The following is a 24,291-nucleotide window of genomic DNA, read 5'->3' as shown; positions in this document are numbered from 1 at the left end:
TGCCAGCTTTCAGGGATTTCTATTTACTCATCTTTAGCATAGAGCTTCAATGTTTAAAAAAACAAATGCATATTACAGTGGGTTAGATGACACACCTCTCAAATCTATATTCACTAAACATCTCAGAATGACTGTATTTAGAATGAACGACTTCAATCTAGTGCCAGAAGTTAGAGAAAAACCTCTTCTTTTTTAAAGTGACCAAGTCTGTAGTTATTCATTATGACAGCCATATATATTCAAAACACATAATTAAGTGATGTTTGGAGGCTGCAAAACAATATGAACTTCCAAAAATACATTTATTAGGGAAAATGAAGCTAATCAAAAGAGAAACGGCAATGTTAATTTTTGCCATGAAGCTTGGATTATAATAATATTCATAGCAAACAGAGATTTTTCCAAAATGCTTACACAAAGTAGCTTCTACTTTTATGAAACTAAGTAGAAAATTGTAACTTGTCCTTCCTTTGATCAAAGTTAGATCACTGGATTTTATTAATAAAAGTATAATTTAGAAGAGCTTCATCGAAGCTGCTGTTAATGAATACCAATGTGACCTTTAAAACTAATTTACCAAATACATACAATTAAAAGACAATGAGCCTCCCTACTTACTGAGCACATAGTCATTACTGAAATACCCCATTCATTTACAGTCATTAGAAAATAAAGTATCAGCCACTGTGGATTTATTAATTCAAGAACTGTCTGTCTCTTTGTTCCCAGCTTCTAATATGAAGTGAGTGTCAGGGGGAAATATTTCACTAGAAAATGGTTATTACTTTCACACAAAGGACCTTAAGAAGTTAAAAACATACTGTTAATAGTAGCTCCATCCAGATATGGATGTGCTTATTTATATTTTGCAAAATTCATATTAGAAATTGTTGTATTTCTACTCATTTGATGTTTCAAGTTTTGTAAATTCGAACTTGAGGTAAATTTCCAAATTCTTGGCAACAGAAATTGGAGTAAGTTTTCTGGGTTATGAGTTTATTTCTAATTCCTATTTCTTTTCAGTGGCTTAAGCTGTTGCTAAACAAAGTTAGCATGATTGTTTAGGCAAAATTCAGTAATGCAATCAACCTGTGATTTGAAACAATGTAGTTCAACAGCATAAAGAAATACCCATATATTTTTGGTTAAATGTAATTTGCTTAATTGTTTAAACCAATCGCATTAATAAACAATATAAATTTCAACATACTATTTTTTGTATTTTTACTGAGAGGAAAATATATGCTGCAATATCTGCTTTACTAACTTGAATCTAAATTGACATAACACATTCTAGCTCTCTATATTTTATTTAAAAACATATCAACGTAGACAAGATATAGTGGTGCATGATTTTAATCCCAGCACTCAGGAGACAGAAGTTCCTATAAGATCTGTGAGTTAGAGGACAAGCTGGTCTATGGAGTGAGTTCCAGTTCATCCAGTGTTGAAAATCAGTCAATATAGTGGCATAGAAATAATGTAAAATGAGAATGTAAGGATGGCAATTTATGATGAAATTACTTCCAATCCAATAAACAAATGCCTGAGGAAATTACATAAGAAGTCATAATTAAAATGTCTGATATTAGCGTAATTGTGCCTTCATAGAAGGAATTGGGTAGTGTTCCTTCTGTTTCTATTTTTGTGGAATAGTTTGAAGAGTATTGGTGTTAACTCTTCTTTGAAAGTCTGATAGAATTCTGTACTGAAACCATCTGGTCCTGTGCTTTTTTTGGTTGGAAGACTTTCTATGACTCCTTCTATTTCTTTAGGCGTTATGGGACTGTTTAGATGATCTATTTGGTCCTGATTTAATTTTGGTATTTGGTATCTGTCAAGGAAATTGTCCATTTCCTCCAGATTCTCCAGTTGTGTTGAGTATAGGCTCTTGTAGTAGGATCTGATGATTTTTTGGATTTCCTCAGTTTCCGTTGTTATATCTCCCTTTTCATTTCTAAGTTTGTTAATTTGGATACTTTCTTTGTGCCCTTTGGTCAGTCTGGCTAAGGGTTTATCTATCTTGTTGATTTTCTCAAAGAACCAGCTCCTGATTTTGTTGATTCTTGTATGGTTCTCTTTGCTTCTACTTGATTGATTTCGACCCTGAGTTTGATGATTTCCTTCCTTCTACTCCTCCTGGGTGAAATAGCTTCTTTTTGTTCTAGGGCTTTCAGGTGTGTCATTAAGCTGGTAATGTATGCTCTCTCCATTTTCTTTTTGGAGGCACTCAGGGCTATGAGTTTTCCTCTTAGCACTGCTTTCATTGTGTCCCATAGATTTGGGTATGTTGTGTCTTCATTTTCATTGTGTTCTAAAACGTCTTTAATTTCTTTCTTTATTTCTTCCTTGACCAAGGTATCATTGAGTAGAATATTGTTCAGTTTCCACGTGTATGTGGGTTTTCTGTTGTTTTTGTTGCTATTGAAGACCACTTTTACTCCATAGTGATCTGATAGGAGGCATGGGATTAGTTTGATCTTCTTATATTTGTTGAGGTCTGTCTTGTGACCAATTATATGGTCGATTTTGGAGAAGGTACAATGAGGTGCTAAGAAAAAGGTATATTCTTTTGCTTTAGGATAGAATATTCCATATATATCTGTTAAATCTATTTGGTCCAAAGCTTCAATTAGTTTCATTGTGTCCCTGTTTAGTTTCTGTTTTCCTGATCAGTCCATTGAGGAAAGTGCAGTGTTGAAGTCACCCACAATTATTGTGTTAGGTGCAATGTGTGCTTTGAGCTTTAATAAAGTTTCTTTTACAAAAGAGGGAGCCCTTGAATTGGGAGCATAGATGTTCAGGATTGAGAGTTCTTCTTGTTGTATTTTTCCTTTGACCAGCAAGAAGTGTCCCTCAGAGTCTCTTTTGATGACTTTGGGTAGAAAGTCAATTTTATCTGATATTAGAATGGCTACTCCAGCTTGTTTCCTGAGACCATTTGCTTGTAAAATTGTCTTCCAGGCTTTTACTCTAAGGTAGTGTTTGTCTTTGACCCTGAGGTGTGTTTCCTGTAAGCAGTAAAATGTAGGGTCCTGTTTATGTATCCAGTCAGTTAGTCTATGTCTTTTTATTGGGGCAAATTGATCCATCCTTGTCTCCTTGTACTAAGCTCAAATCCAAATGGATCAAGGACCTCCACATAAAGCCAGACACTCTGAAGCTAATAGAAAAGAAACTGGGGAAGATCCTTGAGGACATCGGTACAGGGAGAAAGTTTCTGAACAGAACACCAATAGCGTATGTTCTAATAGCAAGAATTGACAAATGGGACCTCATAAAATTACAAAGTTTCTGTAAGGCAAAGGACACCATCAAGAGGACAAATCAGCAACCAACAAATTGGGAAAAGATCTTCACCAATCCTACATCAGATAGAGGGCTAATATCCAATATATATAAAGAACTCAAGAAGTTAGACTCCAGAAAACCAAACAACCCTATTAAAAAATGGGGTACAGAGTTAAACAAAGAATTCTCACCTGAAGAACTTCGGATGGTGGAGAAGCATCTTAAAAAATGCTCAACTTCATTAGTCATTAGGGAAATGCAAATCAAAACAACCCTGAGATTTCACCTTATACCAGTCAGAATGGCTAAGATTAAAAATTCAGGAGACAGCAGGTGTTGGAGAGGGTGTGGAGAAAGAGGAACACTCCTCCACTGCTGGTGGGGTTGCAAATTGGTACCACCACTCCGGAAATCAGTCTGGCGGTTCCTTCGAAAACTGGGCACCTCACTTCCAGAAGATCCTGCTATACCACTCCTGGGCATATGCCCAGAGGATTCCTCATCATGTAATAAGGATATATGCTCTACTATGTTCATAGCAGCCCTATTTATAATTGCCAGATGCTGGAAATAACCCAGGTATCCCTCAACAGAAGAGTGGATGCAAAAAAATGTGGTATATCTAAACAATGGAGTACCTTTCAGCCATTAGAAACAATGAATTCATGAAATTCTTAGGCAAATGGATGGAGCTAGAGAACATCATACTAAGTGAGGTAACCCACACTCAAAAGGTGAATCATGGTATGCACTCACTAATAAGTGGATACTAACCTAGAAAACTGGAATACCCAAAACATAATCCACACATCAAATGAGGTACAAGAAGAAAGGAGGAGTGGTCCCTTGTTCTGGAAAGACTCAGGGAAGCAGTATTTGGCAAAACCAGTAAGGGGAAGTGGGAAGGGGTGGGTGGGAGGACAGGGGGAGAGAAAGGGGCTTATGGGACTTTTGGGAGTGGGGGCCTAGAAAAGGGGAAATCATTTGAAATGTAAATAAAAATATATTGAATAAAAAAAGTCTGATATTGAACTTGAATATAGAATTCCTGTAAAAGCAAAGATGCAAGCATTTGTGACACATGTCCATAAATTTAGTGACTCAAATATTGCTATAGACATTTCTATGGATAAAATAATTTTCTGAAATGCAAATCTCTCAATCCATTTTGAAATAAGATGGAAAAATTACCATCATTCCTTAGGCTATATATTTGTTAAATTTCTCCTTTCCTAGGGGATTTATTTTACAAATTAGAAAGTGCTACATATCTATTTGTAAGATGTGATTCAACTCTACTTTCAGATTATTTTAAATTAAATGTTAAAATGAATTAAACATGACTTTTATCAATGCCCTTTGAATATAGAAATGCAAAAAACACAAAGAAGTCTATTGTGTTGAACTTATTTGAATCTGGAATCAGATATAATTTTACAGTGTTACCACTCACCAATTACCAAGTTTGGAAAAGCCATTTTGTATCTTGACATTTCCAACAGAAAAGTAAAACTTATAGTGATTCCATATAATGCATGAAAACTACCTAATAAATACCAATAATTATTACTGTGTTTGTCATTAAATGTCAATCAAATTTATCAAAGGTCCAGAAAACTTCAGATGCAAAGATTTGTTTGTCTGTTTCACAGATATTTATCTTCCAGACCATAAGGTTAAGTTTCAAATAAGGAATAACCGTACAATTAGTTATTGTCCTAAATCACAGTTCTTGTGCTGGGCTAAAGGAAAGGATTTCATCCGTGCCTAAATGTTATGTTTAAATTATACAGTAAATACATATGCAAATCCTTTTATTGATCAGAAAATTCCCTTTTCATGTGTAAGATTTAGAGATGAGTTTAGTACTTAGTGCCATCACCATGCTGTATTCATCTGCTGCACTACCATCCCTGTGTTAGCCTATGGCTTGAATGACTGCACTTTAATTCTCTACATACTTGTGGATGAGAACCACCTCTCAAAGTATGTGATATAGTCAAACTTCAATTATTATATCATAAATTATTATATCATAAATTTGGGAATCACAAAATTTAATAAATGAAGAAATGCAAGCACAATTCCAAGGAAGAAGTCAAGATTTCCAACAAAATTTTGCACACGATTGTCAAATGATAAAATTAAAATGGCAAATAAAATGCACAATTATTTTAAAACAAAGAATAAAATATAGTGTCAGTATGAATTAACCTGGAAAATAATATCAGAAAAGATAATCTTAAAAGAGAAGAGTACATTACAGATGAAAGTTTGGAAATGGTAGGATATAAGACTATATGTAGGTTGATAAATAGATTTAAAATATAGCTTTATATAGTGTGATTATGCACGGTAGCAAGCAATGCCACTAAAGTTAAATATTTATAAAGTAGCATGTACTGTATTTTTATATTATGATTTTTTTCAAACAAAAATTTTCACTGAGTTTTCCTCTTTCTCCTTTGCTTCCTGTGGGGTTGCAAAACCCTTCAGCTCCTTTGGTCCTTTCTCTAGTTCCTCCACTGGGGACCCCATGCTCAGTCCAATGGTTGGCTGCACACATCTGCCTCTGTTATTTGTCAGGCTCTGATAGAGCCTCTCAGGAGATAGCCACATCAGGGTCCTTTAGGCAAGCATTTCTTGTCATCCAAAATAATGTCTGGGTCTGATGACTGTATATGGAAATGATCCCCAGGTGGAACAGTCTCTGGATGGTATTTCCTTCAGTCTCTGCTCTGCACTTTGTCTCCATATTTCCTCCCTTGAGTATTTTGTCCCCCCTTCTAAGAAGGACTTGAAGCTTCCACACTTTTGTCTTCCTTCTTTTTGACCTTCATGTGGTCTGTGAATTGTATCTTGGGTATTCCAAGCTTTTGGGCTAATATCCACTTATCAATGAGTGCATACCATGTGTGTTCTTTTGTGACTGAGTTACCTCACTCAGGATGATACTTTCGAGTTCCATCCATTTGCCCAAGAATTCCATGAAATCATTGTTTTAATAGCTGAGTAGTACTCCATTGTACAAATGTGCCATGTTTTCTGTATCCATTCCTCTGTTGAAGGAAATCTGGGTTCTTGTCTCAACACTCTTTTTACCATTCTATCTATACACCAAAAACATTTCTGTGCATTCACATTTTATGTGTTCTACTATATACCCACTTCTTCAGCACCTTTATTTTCTTTCTCCTTTCTAGTTTTAAAGTCAATACCCTCACCCATTCTCAATTATATACACATACACATATTTACACAACAAATTGATTAAATATTTAAAATAGCTAGAAAAGGATATTTTAGTACTCTAATACAAAGACAAGATACACATTAGAGAAAATAGATATGTTATTTATCTTTATTTAATCATTACTTGTTGCATTCATGTGCCAGAATATTCCACAGACTGATGAACAGACTAGTTAAGGCAATCTAGAAAATGAGAAAGTGTACTTGGAAGAATCAGAGCCTACCATTTGCTTGCAGGATTATATAATTATAGGACTGGTTGAAACATTCTCTTTTTTTGGCTTGGAGATGGCCTTTGTTAGGGGCAATCAGCTAGTAGTCAGTTAAAGAATGTTGAGAGACTAATAAATATATTTGCTGGCATGTGATTACTGGGGCTACACTGGGTACGGATCTCAAGAATCTAGAGAATCAGGTTAATTTACTTCTAGAAACTAAGTTACCATAGTTGTGAGAATTGTAGTAATTGATCCAAATGGAAGAGCTATACAAAATGGTATTATTCTTGCTAACATTTCTGACTTTTGTTATATGAGGATGGATGAAAGGGAGATACACTTGTCACCTTATATCTTCTCTCCTGCCAGACAAGTGTAGGTCTCCAAGTATGTTTATGGAACCCTCAGAAGGTGAGTTATACAAGTCTGGTACATTTAATTATTGTATAAATATTTAGACATTAATTGAAATAGAAGCTTGACTAAACTATAACCTTAGGAAAAGATATATATAATATCTATACCTCATCTTTTATAACTTACTCAGGACTTTTTTTGGCTTGCTTTCCTGTTTTCTTTCCCATTCTGGAAAATTATCCAGGCATTTTTGTTGTTTATTTATTTACATTTCAAACATTATCCCCTTTCCTGGTCTCCACTCTGTAAACTCCCACCTCTTTGCCCCTATGAGGTTGCTCTTAACTGCAAAAAAAAAAAAAAAATCCTTCTATATAAATGCATTTACATTCTTGGGATGGGAACACAGCTCAACAACTTGCAGCTTTTGCAAATGACTCAGGTTAAGTTTCTACCGAACCTGATGGCAGCTTAGCATCTATTCTATAACTAGTTCCAAGGTATCCTGAATCCTTTACTGGCCTCTGAAATCCAGGTACAAGGTGTACAACTGTTACAGAGACATACACAGAAGCACTGCACCTATAAACATAACCTAAAAAACTTAAAGAAAGTTGCAAATTTACTACATAGATAACATAAAGTAATAACTAAGTAATACCTCTCTACATATTGTTTTACTATGAAATTTAGTAAATTCATAGTAATTTACTATAGAAATTTAGTAAAACATAGATGTGGAGAAAGAGGAACACTCCTCCACTGCTGGTGGGATTGCAAGATGGTGCAACCACTTTGGAAATCAGTCTGGCGGTTCCTCAGAAAACTGGGCATGTCACTTCCTGAGGACCCTGTTATACCACTACTGGGCATATATCCAGAGGATTCTTCAGCATGCAATAAGGACACATGCTCCACTATGTTCATAGCAGCCCTATTTGTAATAGCCAGAAGCTGGAAAGAACCTAGATGTCCTTCAACGGAGGAATGGATACAAAAAATGTGGTATATTTATACAATGGAGTACTATTCAGCCATTAGAAGCAATGAATTCATGAAATTCTTAGACAAATGGATGGAGCTGGAGAACATCATACTAAGTGAGGTAACCCAGTCTCAAAAGATCAATCATGGTATGCACTCACTGATAAGTGGATATTAGCCTAGAAACTTTGAATACCCAGGACATAATCCACAAATTAAATGATGTCCAAAAAGAATGGAGGAGTGGGCCCTGGTTCTGGAAAGACTTAGTGCAAGAGTATAGGGGAATTCCAGAACAGGGAAGTGGGAAGGGGTGGATGGAAGAATAGGGGGGAGGAAGAGGGTTTATGGGACTTGCGGGGAGTGGGGACCCAGAAAAGGGGAAATCATTTGCAATGTAAATAAAAATAAATAAATAAATAAAGAAATTTAGTAAAACAAAAAAAGTTTAGAAAAGCCAAAGTACACCCTATTGAAAACAGACAAAACTTGAATTATTTTGTGTGTTCTATAGAGTCAATAAAATGACCTGGCATTGCTGTGCTTTTGGTTTTGAGTGAGTGCAGGTATTAGAGACTAGCAGCAGGTAAGCAGGAAAAGATCATTAAATTGATATCCACAACATTCAGCCAAAATCAGCTAAAGAAACTCAGTTAAAACTGTGATATTGGAGTTATTGATTGAGGATTTTAGGCATAAAGTCCTCTGTGCATAGATAACCTTTCTGGCAGCCATTCTTTTTAGAGGCATTTTACATTATGAGATAATCACAGCCTTTGCTGCAAATTGTTTGCCTTAGTTGTTCTCAGAAGTCCAGTGCTTTTACTCTGGGCTATTTTGTTGTTCTTTTTTTGCTTCATTTTTTTTCTCTATGTGTTGCTTCTTTTTAGACCATGCTTTCTTCCTTTGGCCATACTCATTAGTTATATTTGAATTATCTCTACTGCCTTCATTAAAATTATTTGCATTATCATCCATATTATTCTGTAAGAGTCACCATTTTCTTTCTCACTCTGCCCCTCCTCCATCTCCATCAGACTCCTGAACCATCCAGAAAAGCTTCCCTTCGCCCACCCAACTTTTCAGCTCTTTGAGCCCTCTGGTTCAAGCCAAGATGTCCTGACAAGCCTGCCATCCAGGGGGACCTTCATTCTCCTGCTGCCTCTCCTCCACCTCCATCAGATTCCTGAACCATATAGGTAACTTTCACTTGCCCATCCATATTCCTGGCTCTCTGAGCTCTCTGAGCCAAGCCAAGCTGCCCTGAGTAGACTGTCATCCCACAGGGGCATCGATTCTCCTGTCACCTCTCCATCTACCTTCATTGGACCTGAGGCTCCTAAAACATATAGAACTGCATGTCTGGAATCATATACCTCAAGGATATCCATCATATGCCTGACACACCAAGACCATCAAGGCTCACCTGCTTACCCGATACCTACTACAACAAGAACATCCAGGGACCAAAAAAACAAAATCCAGATGGCTTAATGTCCTCAAAAGAACACAATTAACAAGAGCAAGGGTAGTATGACACCTCTAGAGCACAGCTACTCTACTACAGCAAGCACTGGATATCCTAACAAAATCAAAACACAAGAAAATGCCTTAAATCCAGTCGTATAAACATAATAGAGGCCTTAAAGAGGAAATAAGTCCATTAAAGAAATTAAAAAAATAAAGTCAAACACAGTAAATAAATAACTCTCATAAAGACATACAGGAAAATACAAATAAAACTGTGAAAAACCTGAAAGTGGAAGTAGAAGCATTAAAGAAAATATAAACTAAAAAAATCCTGGAAATAGAAAAGTTAGGGAAGAGAACAGGAAAAACAGATGCAAGCATCACAAGTAGAATACAGCAGATAGAAAAGATATTCTCAGGCATAGAAGATATTGTAGAAGAAACTGATACAAAAGTCAAAGAAAATGTTAAAGCCAAAAATTCCTGGTACAAAATATTCAGGAACTCTTTGATAACCTAGAATAAAAATAGGAATAGAAGAAGATGAAGAGTCCCAGCACCAAGGCCCAGAAAATATTTTTAACAAAATCACATAAGAAAACTTTCCAAACCTAAAGAAGGAGATGCTTATAAGCATATAAGAAGCTTATAAAACACCAGCTAGTCTGGACCAGAAAAGAAAAGCCTCTTGATATATACTAATCAAAACATGAAATATACAGAATAAAGCAAGAATATTAAAAGTTGAAAGTGGAAAAAAGCAAGTTAACATAAAAGGCAAACCTATCGGAATTATGCCTGATTACAGAGACTCTAAAAGAACATGAGCCTGGACAGATACCCTACAACCTCTAAAAAATATAGGTGCCAACATAGACTACTATACACATAAAAACTCTCAGTTACCTTAGAGGAAGAAAACAAGAAATTTCCAGAAAATCCAAATTCAAAAAATATCTATCCACAAATACAGCCCTAAGGAAAACTCCAACTCAAGAAAGGTAACTACATTAAAAAAAAAACAATTCCCCTTCTGTTCTTTCTACTCCTCCTCTGCCATCTGCCCAGCTCCTTCTGCTGTGGTAGACCCCCTGCAAGTTCTGCAACAGGGAAGGCTTCATCTCCTGATACTTTGAGAACCAGCAGCCCACAGGGAATTTGATCCTTGCCAGTTCTGCCCCAGAGAAGACCTCATCTCCTGATACTTCCTGGAGAACCAGCCATATGGAGAGCATTTCAGAGAATAGGAATCCCAGGAGTACAGATACACAGGCTTGCAGGACAGAGAAGTCACAGTCAGAGACAGCAAGACCAGCTAACACCAGAGATAACTTGATGGCCAAAGGCAAAAGCAAGATCACTACCAACAGAAACCAAGGCAAAATGGCACAATTAGAACCCAGTTTTCCCACAAGAGCAAATCCGGGATACTGCATAACATCAGAAAAGCAAGAGCTGGATTTAAAATCACATAACATGATGCTGATAGAGGACTTCAAGAAGGACATAAATAACTCCCTTAAAGAAATACAGGAGAACATTTGTCAAAAGGTAGAAGCCTTAAAAAGAAAACACAAAAATCCCATAGGCAATTACATGAGAACATGGATCAAAAGGCAGAAGTTCTAAAAGAGGAAGCACAAAAATCCCTTAAAGAAATGCAGGAGAACATGGGTCAAAAGGTAGAAGCCCTTAAAGAGGATAAAAAAAAAATCCCTTAAAGAATTTTAGGAAAACACACACACACACACACACACACACACACACAAATAACAAGTGAAGAAACTGAACAAAACTATCCAGGATCTAAAAATGGAAGTAGAAACAATAAGGAAATCACAAAGTGAGACATTGCTAGAGATAGAAAACCTTGGAAAGGATTCAGGAGTCATAGATACAAGTATCAACAGCAGAATACAAGAGATAAAAGAAAGAATCTCAGATGCTGAGGATTCAATAGAAAACATTGACTCAACAGTCAAAGAAAATGCAAAATGCAAAAAGCTTGTAACCCAAAACATCCAGGAAATCCAGGAAACAATGAGAAGACCAAACCTAAGGATTATAGGTATAGACGAGAGCAAAGATTTACAACTTAAAGGGCCAGCAAATATCTTCAACAAAATTATGGAAGAAAACTTCCCTAATATAAAGAGAGAGATGCCCATGAACATACAAAAAGCCTACAGAACTCCAAACCGACTGGACCAGAATAGAAATTACCCCTGTCACATAATAATCAAAACACCAAATGCACTAAACAAAGAAAGAATATTAGAATCAGTAAGAGAAAAAGGTCAAGTAATATATAAAGGCAGACCTATCTAAATTACACCAGACTTCTCATCAGAAACTATGAAAACTAGAAGATCCTGGGCAGATGTCATATAGACCCTATGAGAACATAAATGTTAGCCCAGACTAATATACCCAGTAAAACTCTAAATCACCATAGATGGAGAAAACTCATTCCATGACAAAAGCAAATTTACACAATATCTTTACACAATCCCAGCTCTACAAAGGATAATGGGTGGAAAACACCAACACAAGGTGGGAAACTATACCCTAGAAGAAGCAATAAAGTAATCATCTTTCAACAAACTGAAAAGAAGATAGCCACAGAAATAGAATTTCACCTTTAACAAAGAAGATAACAGTAAGCAATAATCACTTTACTTATTATCTCTTAATATCAATGGTCTCAATTACCCAATAAAAGATATAGACTAACAGACTGTATACTTAAACAGGGCCCAACATTGTGCTGCACACAAGAAACCAACTTCAATGACAAAGGCAGTCACTACTTCAGAGTCAAAGGTTGGAAAACAATTTTTCAAGCAAATGGTCGACTTTCAAACAAAAGTTGTCAAAAAAAGAAAAGGAGGGGCACTTCATACTTGTCAAAGGAAAAATCTACTAAGATGAACTCTCAATTCTGAGAGTTTCAGAGACCAGTAAAGGATTCAGGATACCTTGGAACTAGTCATAGAATAGATGCTGAGCTACCATCAGGTTAGGTAGAAACTTAACCTGAGTCATTTGCAAAAGCTGCAAGTTGTTGAGCTGTGTTCCCATCCCAAGAATGTAAATGCATTTATATAGAAGGATTTTTTTTTTTTTGTAGTTAAGAGCAACCTCATAGGGGCAAAGAAGTGGGAGTTTACAGAGTGGAGACCAGGAAGGGGGATAATGTTTGAAATGTAAATAAATAAACAACAAAAAATGCCTGGATAATTTTCCAGAATGGGAAAGAAAACAGGAAAGCAAGCCAAAAAAGTCCTGAGTAAGTTATAAAAGATGAGGTATAGTTATTAATATATATTTTTTCCTAAGGTTGTAGTTCAGTCAAGCTTCTATTTCAATTAATGTCTAAATATTTATACAATAATTAAATGTACCAGACTTGTATAACTCACCTTCTGAGGGTTCCATAAACATACTTGGAGACCTACACTTGTCTGGCAGGAGAGAAGATATAAGATGACAAGTGTATCTCCCTTTCATCCATCTAATATATAATAGGACAAAATGACAACCAACAAATTGGGAAAAGATCTTTACTAACCCTACACCAGATAGAGGGCTAATATCCAATATATACAAAGAACTCAAGAAGTTAGTCTCCAGAGAATCGAATAACCCTATTAAAAAATGGGGTACAGAGCTAAACAGGGAGTTCTCAACTGAGGAAACTCAAATGGATCTAAAGCACCTAAAGAAATGTTCAGCCTCCATAGTTATCAGGGAAATGCAAATCAAAATAACACTGAGATTCCACCTCACACCAGTCAAAATGGCTAAATTGAAAACTCAGTCGAGAGGTGTGGCACATGCCTGTAATCCCAGTACTCTGGGAGGCAGAGGCAGGCAGATTTCTGAGTTTGAGGCCAGCCTGGTCTACAGAGTGAATTCCAGAACAGCCAGGGCTGTACAGAGAAACCCTATCTCAAAAAAGCCAAATCCAAAAAAGAAAAAAAAAAAAAAGGAAAAAAGAAAAAGAAAAACTCAGGGGACAGAAGATGTTGGAGAGAATGAGGGGGGAAAGGAACACTTCTTCATTGTTGAACATTTTTAAAGATGCTTCTCTGCCATCCGAAGTAAAAGACAACATTTTTAACAAATGGTGCTGAATCAACTAGAGGTCTGCATGCAGAAAAATGCAAATTGACAAACTCTTATCTCCTTGTACGAAGCTCAAATGCAAGTGGATCAAGGATCTACACATAAAACCAGATACACTGAAGCTTATAGAGTAGAAAGTGGGGAAGAATCTTGAACACATGGACACAGGGGAAAAGTTCCTGAACAGAACACCAATTGGATCTAACAGATATTCATAGAACATTCCACTCTCAAGCAAAAGAATATACCTTCTTAGTACCTTATGGTACCTTCTACAAAATTGACCATATAATAACTGATCATACTTTTATTCCACATGAATGTCACAAAACAGGTCTCAACTGTCCTGCGCTATCGTCTCACCAGCAAGAACGCACACGGACACCAGGATCCTTCTGCAGCAAAGCTTTTATTGCAATCTTGAAGAGAAAGACCCCGAGCCCCAAACGGGCGCTGCTTATATACCCCTTGGCGTGGCGTGTACACACCTGATTAGCTGTTCACTCATCACCCTATTAGAACACCCCGGGATGGGCAGAGATTTGGCACGAATACACTCTTGCACATGCGCATATAGCTTGTTTACCAAGAAAGCAGAGCTGGCACAGTGGAAGCCGGCGCCATCTTGTAATGGCGAATACTGTCACGGCTCTCCACACTCAACAGATACAGAAATATTGAAATTATTCCATGCACCTTATCAGATCACCAAGGCTTAGGCTGGTCTTATGTTGAACCAAAAACAATGGAAAACACACACACATGGACTTTGAACAATGTTCTTCTCAATAATAGCTTGGTCAAGGAAGAAATAAAGAAAGAAATTAAAGATTTTTTAGAATTTAATAAAAATTAAGACACATCATACAAAACTTAAGGGACACAAAGCAGTGCTAAGAGGAAAACTTATATCTCTAAGTGCCTCCAAAATGAAAATGGAAAGAGCTTACACTAGCAACTTGACAGTGTACCTGAAAGCTCTAGAACAAAATGAAACAAATACACCCAAGAGGAGTAGACTGCAGAAAATAATCAAACTCAGGGCTGAAATCAACCAAGTAGACACAAAAAGAACTATACAAAGAATCAACAAGCTGGGCAGTGGTGGCACACACCTTTAATCCCTGCACTTGGGGGGCAGAGACAAGCTGAATTCTGAGTTCGAGGCCTGCCTAGTCTACAGAGTGAGTTCCAGGATAGCCAGGGCTACATAGAGAAACACTGCCTTGAAAAAACAAAAAACACAAACAAAACAAAAAAAAAAAGAATCAGAAAATCCAGGAGCTGGTTCTTTGAGAAAGTCAACAAGATAGATAAACCCTTGGCAAGACTAACCAGAGGGCACAGAGGCACTACCCAAATTAATAAAATCAGAATGAAAAGGAAGACATAAGAAAAACTGTGAAAATTCAAAAAAATCATCAGATTCTACTACAAGAGCTTATACTCAAAATCTGGATGAAATGGACAACCTACTAGGTACATACCAGGTGCCCACGTTAAAACAGGATCAGATAAACCACCTAAATAATCCCATAAATCCTGAGGAAATAGTAGCAGTTGTTAATAGTCTCCCATCAAAAAACAGCCCAGGACCAGATAGGTTTAGTGGGGAATTCTATCAGATCTTCAAAGAAGAGTGAATATTGATACTCTTCAAACTATTCCATGAAATAGAAACTCAAGGAACTCTACCCAACTCATTCTATGAAGCCACAATAACACTTATACCTAAACCAAACAAAGATCAAATAAGGAAAGAGAACTTCAGGCCAGTTTTCTTATGAACACTGATGCAAAAATACTCAACCAAATTCTGGCCAACAGAATCTAAGAATGCATCAAACAATAATTCCCCACGATCAAGTAGGCTTCATCCCAGGGATGCTGGGATGGTTCAATATATGGAAATCCATCAGTGTTATCCACTACATAAACAAACTCAAGGAAAAAACACCCCATGGCTATTTTATTAGATGCTGAAAATGTGTTTGAGAAAATTCACCATCCCTTCATGATAAAAGTATTGGAGAGATCAGGAATTGTTGGCAAAACAGTAGCCAACATCAAACTAAATGGGGAGAAAGGATGTGGAGAAAGAGGAACACTTCTCCATTGGTGGTTAAATTGCAAGCTGGTAAAACCACTCTGGAAATCAGTTTGGTGGTTCCTCAGAAAATTGAACATAGCACTACCTGAGGACCCAGGTATACCACCCAGTAGATACTCCAACATGTAATAAGGACACATGCTCCACTATATTATAAATAGTATCCTTATTTATAATAGCTAGAAGCTGGAAAGAACCCAGATGTCCTTCAACAGAGTAATGCATGCAGAAAATGTATATTTATGCAATGGAGTACTACGCAGCTATTAAAAAGAATGAATTCATGCAATTCTTAGGCAAATGGATGGAAATAGAAAATACCATCCTGAGTGGGATAACTATCACAGAAGAACACACATGGATAGGGAGAGAGTGGGCAGGCTAGTCTAGTCACTGATTTCAGTGGGATTATTTCAAGTTGCTCTCCACTTTCTTTGATGCTGACCACTGGTTTGCTGTATATTGCTCTTACTATTTTTAGGTATGGGCCATCAACTCCGGATCATTCCATGATTTTCAACATGAATGGATGCTGAATTCTGTCAAATGGTTTTTCAGCATCTAATGAGATAATCATGCATTATTTTATTTTATTTTTATTTATTTTCTATATTCTTTGTTTACATTCCAAATGATTTCCCCTTTCCAGGTCCCCCCCCATAAGTTCAATAAGTCCTCTTCCCTCCACCCATTCCCCAATCACTCCGTTCCATTTCTCTGTCCTGGTACTCCCCTACAATGTTGCATCAAGCCTTTCCAGGACCTCCCCTTCCTTCTTCTTGGGAATCATTTGATATGTTAATTGTGTCTTGAGTATTCAGAGTTTCTGGGCTAATATCCACTTACCAGTGATTTCATTCCATGTGTATTCTTTTGTGATTGGGTTACCTCACTTAGGATAGTTTCCAGTTTCAAACATTTGCTGAAAAAATTTCATGAATTCATTGTTTTTAATTGCAGAGTAGTTTTCCATTGTGTAAATATACCACATTTTCTGCATCCAATCCTCCATTGAGGGACATCTGGGTTCTTTCCAACTTCTGGCTATTATAAATAAGGCTGCTATGAACATAGTGGAGCATGTGTCCTTATTGCATGCCAGGGAATCCAAAGGAGTGGTATAGAAGGGTCCTCCGGAAGTGTCATGCCCAGTTTTCTGAGGAACCGCCAGACTGATTTCCAGAGTGATTTGACCAGCTTGCAATCCCACCAGCAGTGGAGAAGTGTTCCTCTTTCTCCACATCCTTGCCAAAACCTGCTGTCTCCTGAGATTTTAATCTTAGGAGTTGTATTGATTTGCATTTCCCAAATGACTAATGATGTTGAACATTTCTTAAGGCACTTCTCAAACATTCCATGTTCTTCAGGTGAAAACTGTTTATCTCTGTTCCCCATTTTTAATAAGGTTATTTGGCTCTCGGGAGTCTAACTTCTTGATTTCTTTGTATATATTGAATATTAGCACTCTGTCAGATGTAGGGTTGGTAAAGATCTTTTCCCAATTTGTTGGTTGCCGATTTGTCCTTTTGATGTTGTCCTTTGCCTTACAGAAACTTTGTAATTTTATGAGGTCCCATTTGCTAATTCTTGATCTTAGAGCATAAGCTATTGGTATTCTGTTCAGCAAATTTTCCCTGGTGCCCATGTGCTCAATGCTGTTCCCCAGTTTTTTTTTATTAGTTTCAGTGTGTCAGGTTTTATGTGGAGGTCCTTGATCCATTCAGAGATGAGCTTAGTACAAGGGGATAAGAATGGATCGATTTGCATTCTTCTGCATGCTGACCTCCAGTTGCACCAGCACCATTTGTTGAAAAGGCTGTCTTTTTTCCACTGGAATTTTTCAGCTCCTTTGTCGAAGATCAAGTGACCATAGGTGTGTGGATTCATTTCTGGGTCTTCAATTCTATTCCATTGGTCCACTTGCCTGTCACTGTGCCAATACCATGCAATTTTTAACACTATTGCTCTGTAGTATTGATTGTGGTCTGGGATACTGATTTCCCCCAAAAGTTATTTTATTGTTGAGAATAGTTTTAGCTATCCTGGGTTTTTTGTTATTCCAGATGAATTTGAGAATTGCTTTTTCTAACTCTGTGAAGAACTGAGTGGGTTTTGATGGGGATTGCATTGAATCTGTAGATTGCTTTTGGCAAGATGGTCATTTTAACTATATTAATCTTGCCAATCCACAATGATGGAAGATTTTTCCATTTTCTGAGGTCTTCTTTGATTTCCTTCTTCAGAGATCTGAAGTTCTTGTCATATAGGTCTTTTACTTGTTTGGTTAGAGTCACCCCAAGATACTTTATGCTGTTTGTGGCTATTGTGAAGGGTGTCATTTCCCTGATTTCTTTCTCAGTCTGCTTATCCTTTGAGTATATAAAGGCTACTGATTTGCTTGAGTTGATTTTATAACCTGCCACTTTGCTGAAGTTGTTTATCAGCTGTTGGAGTTTTCTGGAAGAGTTTTTTGGGTCACGTAAGTATACTATCATATCATCTACAAATAGTGATAGTTTGATTTCTTCCTTTCCAATTTGTATCCCTTGACCTCCTTATGTTGTCTAATTGCTCTAGCTAGGACTTCAAGAACTATATTGAAAAGATATGGACGGAGGGGGCAGCCTTGTCTAGTCCCTGATTTTAGTGGGATTGCTTCAAGTTTCTCTCCATTTAGTTTGATGTTTGCTACCGGTTTGCTGTATATTGCTTTTACTTTGTCTAGGTGTGGGCCTTGAATTCTTGCTCTTTCCAAGACTTTTAGCATGAATGGAAGCTGAATTTTGTCAAATGCTTTTTCAGCAACTAATGAAATGACCATGTGGTTTTTTACTTTGAGTTTGTTTATGTATTGGATTGAATTGATGGATTTCCCTACATTGAACCATCCTTGCATCCGTGGGATGAAGCCTTCTTGATCATAGTGAATGATCATTTTGATATGTTCTTGGATTCGGTTGGCAAGAATTTTATTGAGTATTTTTGCATCGGTATTCATAAGGGAAATTGTTCTGAAGTTCTCTTTTTTTGTTTGATCTTTGTGTGGTTTTGGTATCAGCGAAATTGTGGCTACATAGAATGAATTTTGTACTGTTCCTTCTGTTTCTATTTTGTGGAATAGTTTGAAGAGTATTGCTGTTAGGTCTTCTTTGAAGGTCTGATAGAATTCTGCACTAAAGCTATCTGTCCTGTCCTTTTTTTGTTTGGAAGACTTTCAATGACCACTTCAATTTTTTTAGGGGTTATGGGTTTGTTTAGATGATCTATTTGATACTGATTTAATTTTGGTATTTGGTATCTGTCTAGGAAATTGACCATGTCCTCCAGATTCTCCAGTTGTGTTGAGTATAGGCTTTTGTCGTAGGATCTGATGATTTTTTTAATTTAGTGGGTTTCTGTTGTTATATCTCCCTTTTCATTTCTAATTTTGTTAATTTATATACTGTCTCTCTGCCCTCTGGTGAATCTGGCTAAGGGTTTATCTATCTTGTTGATTTTCTCAAAGAACCAGCTCCTGGTTTTGTTTCTTTGTATGGTTCTCTTTGTTTCTACTTGATCGATTTCATCCCTGAGTTTGATGATTTCCTGTCTTCTACTCCTCCTAGATGTATTAGCTTCTTTTTTTCCAGTGCTTTCAGGTGTATTATTAAGCTGCTTGTGCATGCTCTCTCCAGATTCGTTTTGGAGGCACTCAGGACTAGTTTTCCTCTTAGCACTGCTTTCATTGTGTCCCATAGATTTGGGTATGTTGTGCCTTCATTTTCATTAAATTCTGAAATGTCTTTGATTTCATTCTTTATTTCTTCCTTGACCAAGTTATCATTGAGTAGAGTATTGTTCAGCTTTCATGTGTATGTGGGCTGTAGGTTGTTTTTGTTGCTATCGAAGACCACTCTTAACCCCATAGTGACCTGATAGAATGTTTGGGATTAGTTCGATCTTCTTATATCTGTTGAGGTCTGTCCTGTGACCAATTATATGGTCGATTTTGTAGAGAATCATGAGTTGCTAAGAAAAAGGTATATTCTTTTGCTTTAGGATGAAATGTTATATATATATATATATATATATATATATATATATATATATATATATATATATATATATGTTAAATCTAATTGGTCCAAAGTTTCAATTAGTTTAACTGTGTCCCTATTTAGTTTCTGTTTCCTGATCAGTCCATTGGGGAGAATGGAGTGTTGAAGTCACCAACAATTATTGTGTTAAGTGTGCAATGTCTGCTTTGAGCTTTACTAAAGTTTCTTTTACAAATGAGAGTGCCCTTGTATTTGGAGCATAGATGTTCAGAATTGAGACCTCTTCTTGGTGGATTTTTTCTTTGACCAGTAAGAGCTGTCCTTCCGTGTCTCTTTTGATTACTTTAGGTTGAAAGTCAATTTTATTTGATATTAGAATGGCTACTCCGGCTTGTTTCCTGAGACCATTTGCTTGTAAATTTGTTTTCCAGCCTTTTACTCTAAGGTAGTGTTTGTCTTTGACACTGAGGTGTGTTTCCTGTATGCAGCAAAATGTAGGGTCCTGCTTACGTATCCAGTCTATGTCTTTTTATTAGGGGATTGAGTCCATTAATGCTAACAGATATTAAGGAATAGTGATTATTATTTCCTGTTATTTTGATGATATTTTTATGTTTGAGTGGTTAACTTATTTTTTGGTTTGTTGAAAGGTTACTATCTTGCTTTTTCCAGGGTGTAGTTTTCCCTCCTTGTATTGGCATTTTCTACCTATTATAGTTTGTAGGGCTGGGTGGAAAGATATTGTGTAAAATTGGTTTTATCATGGAATATTTTGGATTATCCATATATTGTGATTGAAAGTTTTGCTGGGTTTAGTAGTCTTGGCTGGTATTTATGTTCTCTTAGAGTCTGTATGATGTCTGCCCAGGATCTTCTAGTTTTCATGGTCTCTGGTGAGAAGTCTGATGTAATTTAGATAGGTCTGCCTTTATATGTTACTTGGCCTTTTTCTCATAATGCATTTAATATTCTTTCTTTGTTTAGTACATGTGGGGTTTTGATTATTATGTGATGGTAGGTATTTCTGTTCTGGTGCAGTCTGTTTGGAGTTCTGTAGGCTTCTTGTATATTCATAGGCATCTCTTTCTTTATGTTAGGGAAGTTTTCTTCCATAATTTTGTTGAAGATATTTGCTGGCCCTTTAAGTTGTAAATCTTCACTCTCATCTATGCCTATAATCCTTAGGTTTAGTCTTCTCATTGTGTCCTGGATTTCCTGGATGTTTTGGGTTACAGGCTTTTTGCATTTTGCATTTTCTTTGTCTGTTGAGTCAATGCTTTCTATGGTATCTTTGACATCTGAGATTCTTCTATCTCTTGTATTCTGTTGTTGATATTTGCATCTATGCCCCTGATTTCTTTCCAAGGCTTTCTATCTCCAAAATGGTCTCCCTTTGCGATTTCTTAGTTGTTTCTACTTCTGTTTTTAGATTCTGGGTGGTTTTGCTCATTTCCTTCACTTGTTTGCTTGTGTTTTCCTGTAACTCATTAAGAGATTTTTGTGTTTTCTCTTTCATGACTTCTGCCTGTTGTCCCAAGTTCTTCTGCATTTCTTTAAGTGATTTTTGTGTTTCCTCTTTATTGGTTTCTATTTGTTGACCAATATTCTCCTGAATTTAAGTGATTTTTGTGTTTTCTTTGTAAGGCTTCTACCTTATTCATGCTCTCCTGTATTTCTTTAAGAGATTTATTTATGTCTGTCTTGTAATCCTCTAATAGCATCATGAGATGTGATTTTTAAATCCAAATCTTGTTTTTCTGGTGTGTTGGGGCATCCTGGACTTGCCGTTGTCAGAGAATTGGGTTCAGATGCTGCCATACTGACTTGATTTTTGTTAGTAATGTTCCTACATTTGCCTTTTGCCATCTGGTCATCTCTGATGTTAGTTGGTCCTGTTGTCACTGTCTGGTGCTTGAACCTCCTGTGAGCCTGTAAGGCTCTTTCTGCACCACTGGATGACTGGATTTCCCCTGGCACAAATTGCTGATGGGCTGCCCTACTCTTGGGTGCCTTTGCGGCCCTGGTGTGCCTTGCCCCAAGCAATGTTATACTCAGTTTGTCTCTGTGTACCTGGTGCTGTCCACCTGCTCGCTCCAGGAGGGAAGATGGCAGAGGCTGCCAGAACTCCCTTCAAGTGCTGGTTACCCTGCAGGGCAAGCATCCCACGACAGGGCTGGCACACAGATGATCCGCAGAGCTTTCCAGGCCCTGGGTGCAGGCAGAAGCCTGGTGGGTCATGTCCTGAGCGATGTTAAACTCAGGATATCTCTGTGTACCTGGTGTTGCCTGTCTGGTCCATCCGGGAGCAGTTACCAAACACGACATTATTATGGATGACAAGAAGTCTGTGCTGAAATGAGCCTGTTATGCTTGTGTCTGGACAGGCCCTGCCAGAGCCTTACACCAGATACAGAGGCAGATGGACTGAGTGCAATATCCCTAATAGAGGAGTCGGAGGGAGGACTGGAGAAGCTGAAGTGGTTTGCAGCCCCATGGGAAGAACAACTATGTTAGTCAACCAGATGCCCCAGGGCTCCCAGGGACTAAGCCATCAACCAAGGAGCACACATGGTTCTAGCCACAATTGTGGTGGAGCAATGTCTTGTTGGACATCAGTGGGAGGAGAGGTCCATCTTCCTATGAAAGCTAGATAGATGCCCCAGCTTACAAAAATTGAGGGGGGATAGATGGGTTGGGTGGAGGGACATATTCTTGGCGGAATGGAATGGGAAGATGGTTTGGGGGTTTTCTTGGAGGGGGGGAACATGGGAAGGGTAAATGAAATGTAAATGAAGAATATATTCAATAAAAATGATAAAAAATAAAAAAACCATTTATTCTGTGGAAGCTGTGATAGAGAAATCAGCAAGTTAATCTCTAAAATATTTTGAATATTAAAATTATTTTAATTGTACCTAATAGAACCTTCCAAAAAAGGATAAAGACTATATTATCTCATATGTTATGTGTTAATGTTACCCTGCTAATGTATGTGAAGCATGTATTTCATTAGTTACACACTATGCTAGGTACCATTGGAGTAGATTCCAAAACTAAAATGTAAATAGTATGATGAGGGTAGTTGATGGTAGTTAACACTACAAATGATTAGCATACATCCATTGAGAATGACATATTAATGTTATCCCAAGGATAATACAATTAAATATTATAGCACTTTCTCTATAAAGATCTTAGTGTGATGAATCTCACTTCAAATAATCATCACCAAAACTTATACCTTTGAACTCATTATTTACAGTCCATATGATACTGCACAGTTACTTCTGATAACTAGACTGAGTTTACCTTAATTGGGCTGCTGAATTGTTCCCAGGAGGGAGCATTCACACAAAGAATCTGTTAAATCCCTAGTGAATTGTCCATTTGAAAGATGTTTGTCCAAATACAGCATGCTTTATTGTTGGAACACAGTCCATGAACAATGTTCTATGAGGAGATTTCTGAACGCTTGTGAGAAAACTCCAAGAAGACATAAGCCTTGTAATCTCTGTTCCTCAATAACACAGATAACAAGCAGATTATAAGCTGTGTGATATCAAAGAAGACATCAAGATAGAATCCATATGGAATCATTCATGTCAGGATCTCTTCTAATTTCAATAGACACCATGATAATTTCAAAAAAGTAAAATGTAAGTTCATTGAATGGATTTACAGCAAATTATGGTTTATAGTCTATATTGCATAGTCTTTTATCTATCATATAAAGAGTATATTTTTCTTCTTATTGTTTTTATTAAGTTGGTAGCTGAATATTCAATCACTATAAATCTCCAGTGCCAATATCTCCCCATATTATTCAAGAGAACCATTTATCAACTAGTCTTTATTGAGGATTAATTATTAGTTTAAAGTTGTTTTTAGCCTTTCTCCTATTGAATAATTAAAATTTAATGGATCTTAGAATTTTGTGATAAAAATGAAGATCTGATAGTCCCATTCAGAAATCAAAAACAAAAATAATTCTAGGTACAGTAGCATACCATATTTGTCATCACACTGGTAATAATTACATCTTGGACACAATTGTTGCTATTAGCTATTTTTTTCCCTTATTCCCCAAATTCACATTAATGCTCAAATATCCAATGAAATTTTATTTGAAAAATAACTTAAATTATGTAAGATAATATGAATGAGACTAATAATAATAATGATGATGACAATAATTCCATATGATCAGAGTATCATAGGAAAGTTACACCAAGGAATACATTCATTAAAAAAAAAAAGTAGCATGAGGTTACAGCTAGAATGTCACAACCTACATGCTGTGATATATACTTCATAACAAATTAGGCTTACTAGTATTCTTTTGTGGGATTTCTAAGTTCTAAAACAAAGGTAAAATATGTGTTGTTTAATATATCTAGTCCTTGGTATTCGGTTTCGCCATCTGATCAAACTAACAGAATACCTG

Source organism: Apodemus sylvaticus, chromosome X, assembly GCF_947179515.1.
Source record: "Apodemus sylvaticus chromosome X, mApoSyl1.1, whole genome shotgun sequence".
Classification (NCBI taxonomy): domain Eukaryota; kingdom Metazoa; phylum Chordata; class Mammalia; order Rodentia; family Muridae; genus Apodemus; species Apodemus sylvaticus.
Note: the sequence above shows the minus strand (reverse complement) of the source record.